The sequence below is a fragment of the Marmota monax genome, unplaced genomic scaffold (genome assembly GCF_021218885.2).
Source record: "Marmota monax isolate L192 unplaced genomic scaffold, Marmota_monax_Labrador192_F-V1.1 WCK01_AAM20220418_F8-fsc00079, whole genome shotgun sequence".
Lineage (NCBI taxonomy): Eukaryota > Metazoa > Chordata > Mammalia > Rodentia > Sciuridae > Marmota > Marmota monax.
The window spans coordinates 7435340-7454466 of NW_026694099.1; the positions used below are offsets into that span (position 1 = coordinate 7435340).

The 19127-nt window shown below is 34.7% G+C and overlaps 1 protein-coding gene and 1 pseudogene across 3 annotated transcripts in view; both read right to left on the bottom strand.

The window, feature by feature from the left end:
• Prkd1 (protein kinase D1) overlaps positions 1-19127 on the bottom strand; it is a 326804-nt gene that overhangs the window by 201537 nt on the left and 106140 nt on the right. The gene's annotated exons all lie outside the window — the stretch shown is intronic.
• Positions 4210-4286, bottom strand: LOC124107383 (U2 spliceosomal RNA; annotated as a pseudogene).

Genomic DNA, 19127 nt, shown 5'->3' on the forward strand with positions numbered 1-19127 from the left:
TGCTCTCTAGAGTAGCACTTTTAATTTCCTTCAAGAACTTCTCCTTTGCATTCACAGCTTGGCTAACTGGCACCAGAGACCAAGCTTTTGACCTGTCTCGGTTTTCAATATGTCTTCCTCACTAAGCTTAATCATTTTTAGCTTCTGATTTACAGTGTGAGATGTGCAATTCTTTCTTTAACTTGAACACTTAAGGTTAGTCAAGTTGTTAGTCAACCTAATTTCAATACAGTTGTGTCTCAGGGAATACAGAGGTCCAAGAAGAGGGGAAGAGATGAAGAAAATGTCAGTCAGTGAAGCATGAGAACACATATGATATTTATCAAATGAATTCAACTTCTTGAATATATATATAGACATGGCTTGTGGTGACCCAAAACAATTACAACAGTAATATCAAAGATAGCTAATCTCAGATCATTATAACATACATAAGAAAAAGAAGAAAGTCTGAATTACTATTAGAACTACCAAAATATGACATGGAGAAACGAAATGAAATGAGCATATGCTTCTTGAAAAACAGCCCTGATGGACTTGCTTGACACAAGGTAGCCACAAACTTTCCATTTGTTTAAAAAAGAAAAGAAAACATGTCTGTGAAGTTCAATAAAGCGAAGCATGATAAAACAAAGTATGCCTGTATCATAAGTTACACATTACAAAGGATATATCATACATTATACCTGCAATGACCTAAATTTTTGTATACTCTAAAAATTAAAAACTCACATGTTGAAGCTTAATTCCCAATGCAACAATATTAAGAAGAGGGGCCTTCAGGAGTAAATTAAGTCAGAGCACAAAGCCCTCATGGAGAAAATTATTACCCTAACAAATAAGGTCTTGGGGAGCTGGTCTGTCCCTTCTGCCATGTGAGAACAGCCTGAAGTCACCATCTATGAAGGAAAGAGAAGGCAGATACCTGCTAAAATAGGATCTTGGACTTCCCAGTTTTCAGAACTGTGAGCAATGCATTCCTGTTGTTTATAAATTATTCAGTCTAAGGTACTTTGTTATAGCAGCAGCCCAAAGGGATAAAGATAAAAACTGTCACCAAGAGGTGGAGTGTTGCTATAATAAATAGCTAAAAGCATGGAAGCAGCTTGGAGCTGGGTAATGGATGGGGCTATCCTGAAGCAGCCTGGAGCTGGGTAAAGGCTTGCTATCCTGCAGTGCTCATTAGACAACCCTGCATTGCTGTGAATGGAACACAAAGGGTGATTCTAGTGAGAACACAAATGAACAGAATTGTAGAAAAGGACTCAGGCTTCCTAGAGGTTATGTAAGTATGATACAACAAAGTATGATAAAAGCATGATAAAAGAAAGTCATGATCAGAATGTTAGGAAGAAATGTGAATGATAAAGATCATTCCTATTAGATCCCAGGTGGAAAAGAGGAACATGGAAAACTAGGGAAAGGTTGTTCTTGTTATAAAGCAGCAAAAAACTTGGTTAAATTATGTCCTTGTCCCAAAGAGCTTGGCTAAATTACGTCCCAAGGACATAATTTAATGTTTTGTGGAAGGCAGAACTTGTGAGGTATGTAACAGGATATTCAGCAAAAGAAATACTGAAGTATTGAAAGTATAGTAGAGCTGCTCTTGAAAGTTTTTAGCAATATATGAAAAGATAGGAAAGATTTAAAGACAGACTGCATAGACAAAGGGAAGAAGAACTTAGAGATTCAGAAAATTTTCAGGCTGGCCATGTCATAAAAAATGAAACAGCACATTCAGGAGAGAACACCAAGGGTATGCCCAGTGACCCCTTGAGAAGATTATCACAGATCTGCAGAAGTCAAGTGCAGGTACCTCCAGGACCTAAGCATTCACAGCCCAGCACTTCTCCAAGTATCGACTCCCCACATTCTGTCACAATGTTCCTCAGCCAGTCCAGGTGTGGCTCCAGTGCACACAGGTGCAGCAATGGCTGCTCCTCTACAGGTCACAGAAGGTAAACCTTGGTGATGCCTGTATGGTGCCATTTCCATTGGCACATAAAATGCAGAAGTTTGGGGGGTGTGGTACCACTAATTAGATATCAAAGGATGCCTTGAAGAGCCACAAGTGCAGGTAGAGTATCCACTAAGGCAATACCTAGTGGAGCCATGGATGCAGGGCCACCTTAGAGACACCAGAACTACAGAACCACCAGCATATGACACCAGCCTGAGAGATATAAGCACAGGACTCCCACAAAAGCTGTGGCTGGCCAGACCCAGAAAAGAGCTATGAGGGTGAGGATGTCCTATCCCTATTTCAATGTGTTCTAAAGGCAGGATGTGGAGTCAAAGATTATTCTGAACCCTGAAAACTTAATGTTGTTTGTTGTTTTAGCCTTACTTAGGACCTGTTTCTCTTCTATTTCTCTCTTGCAGTGAGACTGTCTACCCCTACGTGTATCCCATCACTGAATTTTGGAATACTTGTAGAATTCACAGGTTCATAACTGAAGAACAGTTGGCCTCAGCATGAATTACACCTTTAATCTCACCTGTATCTGAGATTATTTAGAGATGACTCTGGACTTCACACTTTTGAGTTGATGACAAGAGAAGTTAAAACATTGGACACCACTGGGATGGAATGTATTTTGCATGAGAGAAGAATGTGGATTTGGCGGAATGATGAGTAGAATTCCATGGCCTGAATGTTTATGTACCCCCCAAAATTCTTATTTTGAAACTTAATTTCTGATACATTAGTGTTAAGAAGTAGGGTCTTTAAGAGTTAATTAGCACCCTTACAAAAGAAGCCAGGAAGAGCTTGTTCTCCCCTTCCATCATGTGAGAATGTAGCTAGAAGATGCCACTCACCAAGTACAAAGCTCTACTAAACCCAAATCTGATCTTAGACTTCCCAGCCTCCGAAACTATGAACAATACATTTCTATTGTTTAAAAATTACTGAGCTTGAGGTATTTTAGAATAGCAGCACAAAATAACTAAGACAATACCCCTGGTGTTTATATATTTCATGTGAGTTTGCATTTGTGAATACATATTTTTTCCTCTATTATCATCTAAAAAGTTCCTAACACCTTCTTAATACCAATTCTATAGTTATTGTCATTTGACAGTTGCTTGCAGGTTTCTAAGATCTGCCAATGATAAAATGTTAGAATGATAAAACATTACATAAAATGTTACATACACATGAAATCAACAGTAGATAACATATTTCCATGTCTTCAAAGACTGTGGGGTTTATTTTCTCAGAAATCTTAACTTTTTTCACCTTCTCTGCAAAAATAATGCCCATTCCTCTTGGTCACTCCCTGTATGTGTATCCTCACAATCTCTGCACCCACACATTCCTTAAGAAGCACAAGTGATAACAAGACGTTTCTTCACACAATTTTATTGCATAGAAATGTCAGAGATTGCATTATTTATACTTCACTTCATGATGTTTTGGCTCATTTCTTGTTCTAGTAATTTCAATTTTCCCAGCATCTAGTGTCTTAAGATTTCTCAGTTGTTTAAAACTCCTTATAAAATATAAAGTTTTGTGGACTGTTTAAATATTTTTAAAATAAAGGTCAGTAAAAAACTAAGATAATTTTCTGATAAATCCTTCTGCCAAACCTAATTTTATATATGTAATTAGCTTTTAAAAGAATACAGAGAACTCAAGAGCATCACATTATAGAGGTAAATACGTGTTTCTATGTGACACATAAATTACCCTCAGATCTGTCTTCTGATGAGCTGTTTGTGCTCATCAGAGCTATTTGTTGCTTCCTTTTGAAAATATAAATATATAATCTCATATAATCTAATCTCTTTTGAAATACTATTTCTACAGAAAGGAACACAACAACGTCCTCTAAGTATCTGTTAGTTTGACCATGACTCATTAATTGATTTTTGCCTATTTTAAGAGAACTCCATTGATAAAGGACTGCAAACAAGACAGAAGACAATGAGGTATACCCACACAACGTAGCCATAAGTATTAGATCCGAGAAAGAAAGACCAGTTAAGCTGGAGAACATGGGAAAGGTTTCCTAGAAAAAAAACAATATATGGATGAAGCCTTGGGAAAAATAATGGGATATGGATAAACTCATTGGCAAACTAAACATCTTCTGCATTTGCATCAGAGGTGGGGTAGAACATGACAAGGAAAAAGAAATTGTAACAAAGACATCTGCTTGCCATAGAGAAAATAAGAAGCACCTGACCAGTGAGAATGTGGCTGTGAAAGGGTGAGATGCAATAAGATTATATGTAAGAAATAATTTTTACACTTGATCTTAGCCAAAAGGCCGAGAAGCGATAAGAAATAATTTTTATTGACTTTATTCTTGTTTGTTTAATTGTTAAATTGCACCTCCAGAAACTATGTACATATAGCAGTGAATTCTGTAGTGTTAATAAGTAAAAGAGGAATAGAAGTGGAACAAGAGGAAGAGGAAATCAGTGCTATCATTACCTTAATATTTTATCCTTAGTAATTATAATAAAAGTGCTTTCTAAGGGCTTACTATACCCAACACTCTTCTAAGCCTTTTACACACAACTTAGGTACTATTACCATTACTATTTTGCCATTAAGGAAACAGGCACAGTGAGGTTGAACTACTTGCTAGAATCCTCAGAGCTATCAAAGGGTAGGAACCAGGATTTAAAACACAGGCAATCCACATTATTCAGCATTCTCTTATGTCATTTAACTAAATTCCCATAATAACTAAACATTTTATAATATATTATCCCCATTTAAAGATGGCTGTGGTCTGGAGAGATGAATCACCTTGCTTGTGGCAACATAGTCTAATATAAAAAAATATGAGGGTGCCAGTTCATGTCCCTCTGGTTCCAAAGCTTCACAATGTTTAGGAGATACTAAGGAAGGGTTATGGGGATTCTTCCACAAGAAAGCAAGAGGTTGGTGAAATATAAACTGCAGGAGAAGGTTGGGGAAAAAAGAATAAGTTCCAGTTCTCAACTAAAGAGATGAGGAGAAGATGTGGCACAGGTCATGCCAAAGCATGGAAATAATAAGAGTTGGTGACAATTGAGGAAGCAAACGTTAGTATTATTTAGGGTTCTTAGTCAGAAGTAGCAGAAACCAATTCTGGCTTATGTATAAAGAAAAAAAATTCACTGAAAGTGAAGTGAATAGCTTGTAGAGTCTTGGGAGGACTGGAGAAGTAGGCTTGGAAGTTCAAGATGAAGGTCCTACCTCTGGTCAATGACACCTCAAGAAGAGACTCTAACTTACACTGTATCAGCCCAGCTGCCACTGTTCTCTGGAAACTGGATCAGACTACCAGTTTCAGCCACTAACTGCCAGGACAGTCAGGGAGGCCTACTCTACAAGTTCTAAGTTTATCTGATCTGTGCCAAGCTACAAAGAAAACCAGAAAGGCAATCTCAGTTTTGGTAATAGCTGAGGGGTCTGCTTCAAAAGTCAAGGGATTCTCCAAATTATAGGAAGATCCAGAAGAAGGACAAATGCCCATCACCAGTTACAGCAGAAATATCTTGAAAGTTTACTTCATATATTGGATGTTCAGAGATTTTAGCTCATAAAACACTTTTGAAGATATAGCCACAGAATACACTTTTACTAAGGTAACTTGACAAGGGAAAAAGAAGCAATTACTGTTTTCCACGTAAAGAATACTTAAGGGGGACAATTATATCATATGTGAATACTCTTGGAAGATGCATGAAAGTATGCAATTAGCTCTCCTGCTACTTCTAAAAAGTAGCAGTTTCATATTCTTTCTGTTTGATTACATCATTTTCCTTTGTCTTATGAAGAATATCTTTTGTACAAATATGTTTGTATTTTCAGAGGTATGTCTATGATATATTCTTGATGCCCTAATATTCCTTGAATATTTCAAAACATTGTTTTCCTAAGACAGTATGTCATATGCTCATATCAGATGAATAGTGAGACCCTACTTGTTTTGAGAAGGTTCTAAGTAAAGAAGTGTTGTCAGTTGAATTTGGTGCATAGCTGCACACTTGATACTGCTCTATGTCTCAGTTAATGTTCCGCTTTCAAGAGCACTAGCACAGTATGTTCTGGTTTGATGCAACACTGGTTTGATGCACGAACATATTTGGGACAATTTGCTTTCTCTTGGAGACTGTATTACTTTTCTGATTTCCACTAAGTTTTGAGTGTTACTAGCAAGAATAAACAAAAAGTTTTCAGCAAATTACAACATTAATTTGTGTTAAGTAAGAGAAATGAGCTATTTCTATGAATCTTTCCTTTGAACAATTATTTTTATTATCTATTATTTTTAAATACTTAAATTTTTTGTAATATTTGGTTTGGTAACTCTTTTTGATGTTTAATAATAAAGATGTAAAATAACCTTTACTAGAGAGGCATCACCTACGTAAGTTGCACTTAAAGACACACATCATAAAATTCATGTTTCTAATAATGTATACCCGACTAAGTAAGCAACCTATTAAAGATATATATTATGGATCCAGTCTTAGTTTTCATCATCAGCTGTAACCGGAGACTCAATTTATTCAACAACATGCAGATCATATGCCATAAATACCAGTAGGTCTTTACTCTCACATTTTGAAAAGAGAGTTGATACTTGTATTAATGAGGCCATTCACCAAGTCATTGAATTTAACAATCTCTGGAATTAACCAGCCCCATAGTATTTTGTATGGGATTTAACCTACCTATAATGTCATGATTTCCCAATATTAAGGCCAGTTTTCAATCTCATTGTTTGCATTTCTGTTTAGTTTTCTTAATTGCTTAAATTAAAATTATCTCCAGAGTAAATATCCTTATGGGAAACCTGGAATCACTGCATCACAGGCCCTTTATTGCACACATCATAAAACTTTTAAGTTTCAATGATGTTCTGTTCATTGCCTTGCTCAACAGATAGTACTAAACTTTAACAAGCTCCTGTGATCAAGACATATTTACTTGTGCATTTTAAAGGGGAGATAGATAAAAATCTACTAATTATGCAACACATGATATGATTGCCACAGTCACAAGTATCAGTGAGGTGTACAGGCTGTAAGACCATGCAAAAATGAAGTTCTGACTTCATTTGGGGAAGGGAGATGGGAGAAAAGGCATCAAGAAAGCCTTCTTTGAGGGTTACTGTGAGAATTAAATATTTTAAAAGCACTTGGTTTGGAGCCCAGCATACAGAGCAGCGCCCCCAGTGAAATGATAATGATGGTGATGAGGATCATAATGACAATGGTTACAAAGTTCAAACCATTCAACACAAGCTCTCTCCTGTCCTCCAGACCAGGTACATTTAGAATACTCTGTGGATTGAATCAGATGTGCCAGGAGCACTATGCTGTTTTTTTCTTATTGAACGACAACAAAATTTGTAGCTGCTTCGTTGTTCTCTACTATAGCACAGAACCAGCTCATTGGAGGCTTACCCTGTGTGCCTCACAGGACCATTCCTGGCTCTCATAACCCGACACAGGTTATTTCAGATCCAAGTGGGAGCTGCCACGCACCTGCTGGGAACAGAAGGTCTAGGGATGATGAGTACAGACATCTCCAGCTGTACTTAGGTCTCTCATGCCTCCAGTTTGCCAGAAGCCACTGAGGAACCTGGCCTCATTCGCCTGAGGAGTTCTGCCATTCTCCATCTCTCCATATTGCTCAGCCATAGCTGCTCTTCAGCCTGGACTGTCTCAGAAGACCTGGCCTCATCAGCCACCTGGAGAACCCACCATCACGTTCACAAGTGTGGACTACCAGGTGACTAAAATAGAGCCAGGGTGGCTTCAAGGAACATACACACACACACAAAAAAAAAGTATGAACCTATGCATAAAGCAATATACAATATGAGCAATTTTCTTACCAAAACAGAAACTATTGTTTAACCAGACTTTCCTTGGCGTTTCAGTGAAACTGCTCTGATTTCCCTCATTTCATCATTTAATCATTTCAGTTGAGTAACATGCCTGTGAGATAATCATTTCCCAAACAAAATAGTAGGTGCTTTCATATCTGTTACCTTGTTTCATTTTGAAACCTCTTAGGCAAGCTATAATTCACACGCAATAAACTACACATATTTAAAGTGGACAATTGGATAACTTTTGGTGTATGAATATGTTACGGAATTTACCACCAAAATTAAGATAACAGATGTATGGGCTATTATTCAAAAAAACACACACACATTAGGTCTCATGCTCCTGTGTACTCCCTTCCTTAGCTCCTCCCTACCATCCAATTCCAACCAACCACTGATCTGCTTTTCCTCACTAGAAATTAAAGGGCACTTTCCAGAATAGAGTTTTCTATAAGTGGAATCATAAATTGTGTATATTTGTGTATAGTCTTTTAAATAGTGTAATTGAGATTCATCCACGTTGTATCACATATCAATACTTTATTACTTTTAATTTCTAGGGAATATTCCATGGGATGAATATGCCATAATTTGTTTATACATCCATCTATTTGTAGACATTTAGGTTATTTTCAATTTTAGGCTATTACAAATGAGTTATTATAACAGACATCTGAAGACAATTTTTGGTGTGGACATACCACACCAAGGTATGGTATATTTATCCCAGGTAAATACTCAGGAATAAAATATCTAAAACATATTGGCAGGGATTTGCTTAGATTAAAAAAGAAAAGAAAACCAACTATCAAAATGTTTTTCAAAGTGTTTATACCTCTGCATATTCCCACCAGCAGTGTGTGAATGCTCAGCAACCCTGGGTATGACCAATCATTTTAGTATTAGCCAATCTAAAGGTGTCCCTTCTTTACTTCTCTATACATGGAAATAATAAACAATTCCCATGCCACAGATCAGAAAAATGAAGCTCTGCTTATGAGTTCTTCCCAGTGAGATAAACTACAAAAAAAGTCCCTTCAAAGAACACAAAATTGTGAAATAATATAAAAATATAAAATTTAAAAATGTCAAAATTCTTATGTTATTTACTACTATAATTGAACTTCCTTTCTATAGATTTATGTCACAATGAAAACAGCACACAAGGCCCAGCATGATGGCACACACCTGCAATCCCAGTGTGAGGATGAGGAAAGAGAATCATGAGTTGAAAGCCAGCCTCAGCAACTTAGTGAGGTCCTGAGTAACTTGGCAAGATCTATCTCAAAATAAAAAATAAAAAGGGCTGGGATGTGGCTCAGTGGTTCAGTGCCACTGGGTCCAATCCCTAGTACCAAAAATAAAATAAAACCAAAAAACAACAAACACACACACACACACACACACACACACGAGTTTTAATCCCAAGCACAGAGGAATATATGAATTGCTTTTATAAGGCCAGAAAGTCCAAATTATAGAATTGGACAGGATGAGACACCTTCTTATAATTATCAAATATCAGGAACATTAGGAACCTTTTAGATAGCAATCTATCTCAAATGTTATTTTAAGTGACTGCTTTATAGACAAGAATCTTTAATTCAACATTTGAAGTTTCCAGGGCCAACACATGGCACAATTTGTGTTTCTGACATTTCCGCCAGGATGCTGAAGTTTGGTGACCATTACAAATAAGTCAACAAAAATGGGGAGGAAATAATTTTGCCATCTCAGTGAAAGCAGCAGCCGGGGAAAATGCTAAAATGTCATAAAAGACAGAGCATAGCATTGTGGAAGAACTCAGGCAAAAAGAAAACGTTTATTATCCATATGGAAACTTGCAACCCACAAACACCTGGACACAGCAATACTTGAAGAAGAAAGCAATAACATGATGCAAACAAGACAGGAAAAATAATTCAAATTCACTTAGCAAGGTTTTAGTAAAGTAGCCAATATTCAAGTGCTGCCAATTTGAAGCCACTGCTTTAAAAAAATCAAACATTTCCCTAAATGCTCATTGGACCTAAGTGATCTGATCAGAAAATTAAAAAGCATTAAAAAAACACAAGGGAATATGATGGCAAAATACAGACAGCTATAAATCATTCTCTCTTAAAGACTTCACACTTGCATCATTTAAAAAAAAAAACTGACAATCTGCAGATTATTAGTGCTGCCAAAACTGGAGAAAATTCTTGTGGTTAAAATAAAAGCAAAATATGCATAAATATATACGAGTAACAAAAGACTATTTTTTGCTTGTAGGAGCACTGTAATTTTATTTAAATGGTAGGTGTTTCTGCAGAATAGAGAATGGAACTGCACTTTGAAAAGACATCCAATTCTATACCTCATATATAGTAGTCATCTTTAAAATGCTGGCAAGAAAAAATGCCCACAGAAAAAAATAAAATGATTTTTTATTTTAAAATCATCCAAGCTATAATAACCAAAGAAGCACTTCATCTTTTCAATTTTTCCCCCTTCAGGTAAATCTGAGATACATTTTCCTGAAATAAAAACAATTAGCAAGAACAGAGTTGTTCTAAGATACTCTATACCTAAGTTCCACAATCTGTAAAGAATGTCACAGCTATCATTTCAATGTGTGTTCTGTGGGAAGATGGGAAGTTAAAACATAATTTGGTTTATGCAATTTTGTTTCTTAGATTTAAATAGGAGCAATGTTCAAAATAATCATGTCCATATTTGAATCATGTCTGATTCAAACAGGAAAAGATGAGTAATTATTTGGTCTTTTCTTTTTTTTTTTTTCATTTTTTCATAAAAGTAAAGATGATTTCCAGAACCCTCCTATATAACTCTATTGAAGCATTGGATTTTAATTCACCCACAGCTACTTCAACTGAAAATTTGGTTAGAATTTTTTCTTAAGCATATAATGTTATTCTTATTCCATGTACAAGCATATTTTGCCTTAAACTAAGGACAATTTTAAAAAGCAAACTTAGGTAGTATCTTTTCTAAACACAGCAATTCATGGGTTATGTTCTGAACTTACTAAAATTGAAATGTTCTTTCTAGCACAAACAGATCTTTATGGTAGCCATTTTATTTTTCCTCATTTTTATTGGTTCCTTATAGTTAATTGTACATAATAGTGAGATTTGCTGTTATATATTCATATATGCACACAACAAATAGTGGCCATTTTAAATCAAACATATGGGCAGTTTGCCAAATTTCTAGAGTGCATGATGTTTAAAATTTGTTTTGGTGTCATTGAGTAGAATGTTTTAATGGATATTTTAAGTTTAAATTCTGCCTGTAATTTAAGATTAACATGCTTTGCAGGGCACAGTGGCACACATTTGTAATCCCAGCAGCTCAGGAGGCTGAGGCAGGAGGATCACAAATTCAAAGTCAGCCCCAGAAACTTAGTAAGGCCCTAAGCAACTTAGCAAGGTCCTGTCTCAAAAATAAAATGGGCTGGGGTTGTAGTTCATTGGTTGAGTGCCCTGGGTTCAAAAATTCTGGTAAAAAAAAAAAAAAAGAAAAAGAAAACATTAGCATGTTGAGTTTATAAAAGGGAGCTAAGAATTTCAAAGAATTATTTTAGAGTATTTTCAAGTTTTCATTTTATTCACAAATAACAAGGGTCATAATTAAAATTATGCATTGAAATACTACATACTGTAGTATTTAGTGTACTGCATTATCATATTCCTTTTAAAGTAGGAAATATGCAGAAATTATTGTAAATAAAAACATAAAAACATGCCAGGCATGGTGGTGCATGCCTGTAACCTCAACAGCTTGGGAGGTTGAGACAAGAGGATCACAAGTTCAAAGCCAACCTCAGCAAAAGCAAGACACTAAGCAACTCAGTGAGACCCTGTCTCTAAAGAAATAAAACAAAATAGGTCTGGAGATATGGCTCAGTGGTCAAGTGCCCCTGAGTTCAATCCCTGGTACCAAAAAAAAAAAAAAACAAAACATATATTAATAAAGAAATTCAAATATAAAGTAATTGTTTCTCCAAATAATGCCTATAAATTATTTGGTTTGGGGTGTGTGTGTGTGTGTGTGTTTCTGGCCTACTCATTTCCCTTGTACATGTACACAAATATTTATAACAGTAGATAAATTGTTTCATACTGATTTACTTATTTATTTCAAGCATAGTTTTGTATTGTTCTATACTATACCTTCATAATGGATATAAAATTTTACATACTGAGTTTCTGATTTCTTAATGCTAAAGAATATATATACATATATATGTATGTATTTCTGTCTCTCTTCCCCTAGTATGTGTGCCTATCTGTCTCTGTCTTCTGGCTTTGCAGCTCTACTTTATTGTGGAGTTATGTCTTGAAGAAAAGTCTGAAAAGTAGAAGCCAAATGAGAGATTCAAAGGTCTGATTTTCCAGTGTCATGATAATTAAAATGCTAGCAGCAATATGTGGTTCACTCATGTCCCAATACACTTGCCAAAAACCAGATGTATGATTTTTTTATGACCTAGTAATTTAGTAACTGAACTATACTGATTTTAATTTACATTTCTGTAATATTACTAAGTTGAACATTTTTCATTTCAACTTTGCAATTTATGTGTTCATTGATACAGACATTTATTTAAATTCTATGAACATGTGTCTTTTTAATACCACTATCATAGTTTCATTAATTTTCAAAATGACATCAATATCAATTTTCTAATCACTAAATGTATCAATAGTTCAAACCACTAAATGTCTTAAAATTCTATAAGGAGAAAGCCAGAAAATGTCATACTAAACCATTTTTCTTTTCTTTTTATTTTATACTTTTTAAATATAATTTTATTTGTATATACATATTTAATTATATTTATTCTATTTTATATATTAAATGTCATTCCATTATTAAATCAAGTGAACTAAAGGGAAAGTTTACCTTTCTCTGTATTCTTACCTCACACAAAAAAAATGTATGAAATTTAATTCAAGTTCTCATTTTACTCTCAATTTATTTTCATTTACTAGTAAACATTTATCCCTAGTTAAATATTATCTTTTCTCCAACATGAGTAATACTATTATAAATCAGAGAACAAATAAATACTGTGGTGTCTCTGAGGTTGAGCTGAACCAGCCTGAAATTGGTTTCAAGTCAGAGTTCTTTTCTAATTTAAAACTATAGCAAAGTCGATCAATGGAACAATAATGGCCAACACAACAATTTGAAATATTCCCAAGTTCCAGGTATTAAAACAATCTTTGAAGAGAACAGAACACAAATTTTTGATGTTTTTAAGCATGAAATCATAAGAAATATTTTGTGGACTGCATGTTTGAGTTTTAACTTCAACTTTCAACTTAGCTAAAGTAGCTAAGTGCTTATTGGTAGGTAGGCAAAGGACAAAGTTTACAAAGGAAGACAAAAAAATTCACAAATGTAATTTACTAAGATCACTTTAAATATGTTGCCTGGTCATATTAGTATACCTGTTTCTTCCTTAATTACAAATTCTATACTTTTCTTTCATCTGCTGACATAAATATGGTGATATGTATATAATATATATATTATATACATATATATATATATATATATATATATATATATATATATATATATTTAATGACATTTAATGTCACAAGACTGAATAAGATTCCCAACAATAAGTACAAATATACAGAACCCAGCACTCATCCCTCAGGCATTCCCAACAGTAAGAGGTCTGGAAAATGCAGAGGAAGAAGTGAGTTAGATATTTGGAAAGATAAACTGTTTCCTGGAGCAGGTCCAGGAAGACGAAAAACAAACACTGATGCAGCAACTTGAAGGCCACTGCTGAACCTGACCATGGTCCTAGTGGAATGGTGGGGATGCATCTGATTAAATTATGTTAAAAAGACAGTTACAGAAGAATTAAATCCAAAGTATGGATTTGTTGAGGCTCACTACAAACAGCAACAAAGAATAGCACAGAAGCTAAAGGGGCAAGAGAGGTCAAGGGGCAAAAGGCTTTTTGTTGTTGTTATTTGTTTTTTAAGGCAAATGGAAATTTATAAGACTTAATTCTTTATTCTATGTTTTCCAGACAACATATTTCCTCAATCCAATTTAATGCTGTAATGGCGAAGGCCACTAAGAAATGATGAAATGGATTAGGAAAAGGAAAACATTTTTGCCTAGAAAACTTCTGACCCTCAGGCCAGATCTAATATCAAAGTCATGAAAACGTACAGGGATTCTAACTGCGTATCAAAAGCAGCAGTGAGTGCTCTGCTCCTCTTCCTCCATGATACTTACATATCAAATCGCCAGAGTGACACTACTCCAAGAACAGGAATAAACAAAGCTGTATCAGGTGATCTTTTAAGGAAAATATTACTATGCTTGATAAACAAATTTATGTAAACCATGGATTAAAAGTACTGGTGGTAACTGGTCAAATGTAGTACGTTTAATTCAATAAAACAGAGCTGTGGGAATGAGGTCACTATCATTGGTTCAACTCAGTGTTCAAAAATGTGCTCTGGAAGGAATAGTTTACAAGTCTGTCTGGAATATCAGAATTGTACTGGTAGAGCCTATGAATTGGTACAGGTGATCTGATCCTGCCCTCACCAGACCCTTCCATCAGCTTATCACTAAGTGACAAAATTTCAGGATTGCCCTAAAAATTTTAGAAAAGTGGCTATTTTCTATGCATTTGAACATATAATTAATTGAAACTACCCATGAAGACCACAGTTGGTGTAGCCTCTTCATCCTCCTGAAGCCAGAAGATCTTAGGGTACTTCATTACTGCAGAGACAATAAAAGACAAGCTCTTCAGCTTTCTTATTCTTTCTCCTCACCTGGTACCAGGACCCAGAATTGGCCATATGTGGAGCAGATTGCAACTGTACACCATGTACTTTGCATTTCTTTGCCAAGGCCAAAATGGTTTTAAGACAGTCAGTGGTTAATATACAGACATAAAACCTTGCCCTAAAATTTAAGCAGAACCCAACTAGTACATATCAGTTATGGAGACATTAAATCACATACAACTCTAACTTCAGAACTAAATACCATACAAATATTGCCACATATTAAAATTTAAGGTCTTCCAGAAACTACCATGAAGTTGTATGCATATTTTAATACAAAGGCTTGTCCTCAAAAGATTTCCAAGTTATGAAAATGTCAACAGAAATTTCAACAATTAAAATGGACAAACATCAGCATTCCTCTTTTGGAAAATTTTATGTCTTTGAAGACATGTCTGAAATGAAAATTTGCCCCTATAATTTTTTCTTTGAAAATTGCACTTTTCTGACAGCAATATGCATTTCCACGCAGTTCCACCCACTTCCCACTGCTTTTCAGATTCATGTGGCAGAAGCACCACCAAAATACACATACATATTCATAAGCTGTCTGAAGCATTAATTCCACACATGGCAATGTATACTTGCATCTGTGGTTGGAGCTCCTAATTTGCAAAAGCAAATATAATATGTCTAAAAATCTTGATGAGTGAGTCTTTCAAATTCAAGCCCATAACATTAAGGATCCATGTACACTTAATTTCAAGCAGCAATTGGATAAAGTCTTCTGACTACCTAATATAATTCTCTCCAAGTCAATATCACTATATGAATCTGATTACTGCCCATGCTAATTTATCTAATTCGCTTCTTATACCTATATCAGGTTATACATATTCATAATCAAAGTCCTCTGGTAGTATACCCTTCTACTCATTTAAACTAAATTGTACTTGCATTGTTCCTATTCTAATTTATGAAATGACTAATAAAAATGGCTTATAATGCTTTCTCAAAATACAGAATAGTGTCAGCTTTTTTAGTGTACAGTGTTCTATTGGTTAAAACCATGACAAGAAAAAAATTCAAATAATCTTCTATGTAACTGATTTTTTTCCTTTTCTTCATAATGATCAACAGTAGTGGAGCTTATTTGCTCCTTCTACCCTAGAGTTCTAAATTTGTTTTAGTAAGCAAGAAGAGCAGATCCCATCCTGATTCCTCTTTCTTGGTGGGAGTACCTCCATGATTTATTTGAATCAAGAAAAGTCAACGTTTGCGAATTCAGAATTTGTAAGAAAAAAAAGTCTGCATATAGTAAGTGTTGGACAGGTGATCTGGACAAATAAAAAATTAAAGGGTTAATATCAACCTAAAAGTACTACAATAATATGTAAGGATCAAAGTTGTAGACTTGCTAATTTCTTCTCAAATTTCAATATGATAAAAATCATTAAAAGGTGAAACTAGCAATTATTTTAACATGTTAAACTAGTAATTATTTTAACATGGTTAAACAAGTGGTGTTTTAGTGAATCAACTCTGTAAACTTTGATGGAAAAAAACAAATTGCTAGTCCACTAATATTTTGGAAAAGCTGACAAATTACTTTGCTTAGAGTTTGAATAACTAGTTTATTTGTTTTGATTTTTATTAATCATTCAAAACAGACATCTAAAATCGCTCAGGGTTTTTTAAGGAAGTCCTACTACTGTCATTGAAGTTTATTATTTGTAGCATACATTTTTCTTCCCCTAAAAATGCTGCAATAGCAAGAATTAGAAAATATTTATTAAGGAATCTTGAAGATGAACATTAAATGTTGAAAAGCAAAACAACTTTATTTAGCAGCTCTATACTCTGATAAGAATGTCTATGGGGTGGCTATTTTACTACAAATAAGTTTGTCTTCTAGAAAGACTAAGATTACTTATAGTAGATCCTCGTTATTTGCCAATTCCTTATTTGAGAATTCACCTGTTCATCAAAATGTATCAATGACCCAATGTCAATATCTGCAGTACTTTGGGGGACACTTGCAGGCATGCACAGAGTGCCAAAAATGTTTATTCTTAGTGGACCTATGCCTTCTGATTTCAGTTCTCATACTCTCAACAAGTATTCTATTCATGCTCTATTTAGTGCCACCTGTTTTAATTTTGTACTTCTTTTTCGTGATTTTACTGCTTAAAACTAGGAGCCCCAAGCATAGTACAGAAGAGCTGTCTACTGTTCCAAAGCACAAGAAGGCTTTGATGTGCCTTGGTTCATGCATAAATTATACTGCTATTGGCCGTGAGCTTATTAATGGTATCTTTTAACAGAAACACACACAAACAAGATTATGTATTGAACAGTTGACAAAAAATGTGACAAGTGGCTCACAGAAACAAACAGAGTATAGAGCTGCTAATATTTCTCTTAATAGCAATAACTCAGTATTTGCTTATTGTGTGTTTGAGGTAACTTTACAAAACAAAACTACCATAATAATGAGAATCAACTGTATACCTCTAATCAATTTGATTTTGATACACCATCCCAAGGTGAGGCAGCACTGATGATAAAGCAGAGAATTCCCATGTGTTTAAACTATATTCCTCAATTTGTCCATTTGTATTTAATAAAATCCTGTAGTTTTAGACCTTGGGGTTTGCTGGAGGGTTAACTCCAATTTATAACAAACAAAACATTTCTGTTATTGGTCATTATGACCCTGGGCATGAAAATGAAATTATTTTCTACTTAAATCCAAGTTTCAAAACTCACTACTCCTTTCTTCTTTAATATCTTCCTGTTCGGTAAGACTATAGGCAGGAAAATATCTCACTTTCCCCCTCTTATAAAGCCCAAAAGTAAAAATGTGAACACAATAAACTGAATAAATGTGAACACAATAAACATTGATATTGATACATCCTAACTTTAAATCAGAGAGGGAGAAAACTGAGGCTTGTTTTTGTTGTTGTTATTATTTGATTTTCTTGAAACAAAAACCTTTAGTAATATTATAAATCTGTTCCTGGACAGCTAAACTATGAGCATCTTCAGGCTGCTGCAGCCCTCTATTTCTTCAGTCACTTTAAAGACACAATACAATCCCTCATCCTTTCCCTTCTCTCTCCATTCGTTCTCCTTCCATGAGACAATTCCAGCACCAAACCTCCCTATTTAAAAAAAGCAGAGACTACTATATGCTATATATATTTTGAACTTTAAAATAGTGTTTAAATTTTTTAAATTTAAATAATTAAGTAAATAATTTTGTGATGTATTATTGTCAAAATCTGCATTAATTGGTTGAGTTCTCCAAAAGAACCTAATATTGTATGTGTGTGTGTACACACACACACAGACTCAGGCAAGAGTTGATGCTGCAGTCTCGAGGGTAAATTTTTCAGTTCTCTTTTTTTTTTTCTTTGTATGGTCAACTAATTTGATAAGGCCCACCTTCATTATTAACACTAATGATTTTACTTAAAGCTCTCTGATAGTAGATGTTAACCTTACCTACAAAATACCTCCATAGCCAGGCCCAGATTCAGGTTGACTCAACAACTGGGTAGCCATGTTGGCACGTATAACCAATTTTCACAGTACCTTAAGCCATAAGGTTGCTTCTACGAACACCAATAGGCAACGGCCAGGACAGGGGCAACTGAGGCAAGAGTTTGGGTCTTAAGTCCCAGCCGTTTCACTAACTGTGTGGTTTAAGTCATTTCCTTCTCTGAAACTGAGTTTTGATTTGTTTTGCAAAATAAATAAAAGGGAGGAATAGGGTGTTAACATTTTGGTGTCATTCAAGTGATTATACGAAAAGTTTAAGGTAATCAATGAGTGGCAGTAATCACATTATTAGGGTCTATGATTTTATAACTGCATTCCCAGACATTAATATATTCCCAGCAGGAGGGAGGTTTTTCAAAAATGTTTAAGGAGGGAAGGAAGGGGAAAAGGGGAGAAAAGAAGGGAGAAATGGAGGCTGGGAAGAAATTAAGGAAAAAATAAGTAAAGGAGGAGTGAATGTCAAATTTCACTACTGAATAAAACATAATCACTGTACTTTAGACTACAAAAACAAGACTAAAAAATAATCCTTCCTTTTAAACAATTTAGACCTGACTAGTTAAAGTTCAGTTAACAAAGGGACATGATTCAAATATATTAAGAAAGAAATACAGAAGTGAATATATCTAATGCACTTAATTCTTGTGTAAGTTGAAACAAAAGGCACATTCTGACATCATAACAGGTTAAAAACAAACCCATGAGTGTGAGATCAGACACCCAAAGATTTAGACACCACAGTAGATAGATCTAAATGTGCTTTTGTACACATGGAATACTTAACAAATTAACTGATAAGCGTTGCTAACTTTAAATTTAAAACAAGTTTGCTCAGAACTTGTACCTCAGCAGAGCACTTGCCTAGCATATGGGAGGCCAAGCACCACAAAAAAATAAAATAAAATAAAATGACCCTATTATAATGGAAAATTTTGTAAAG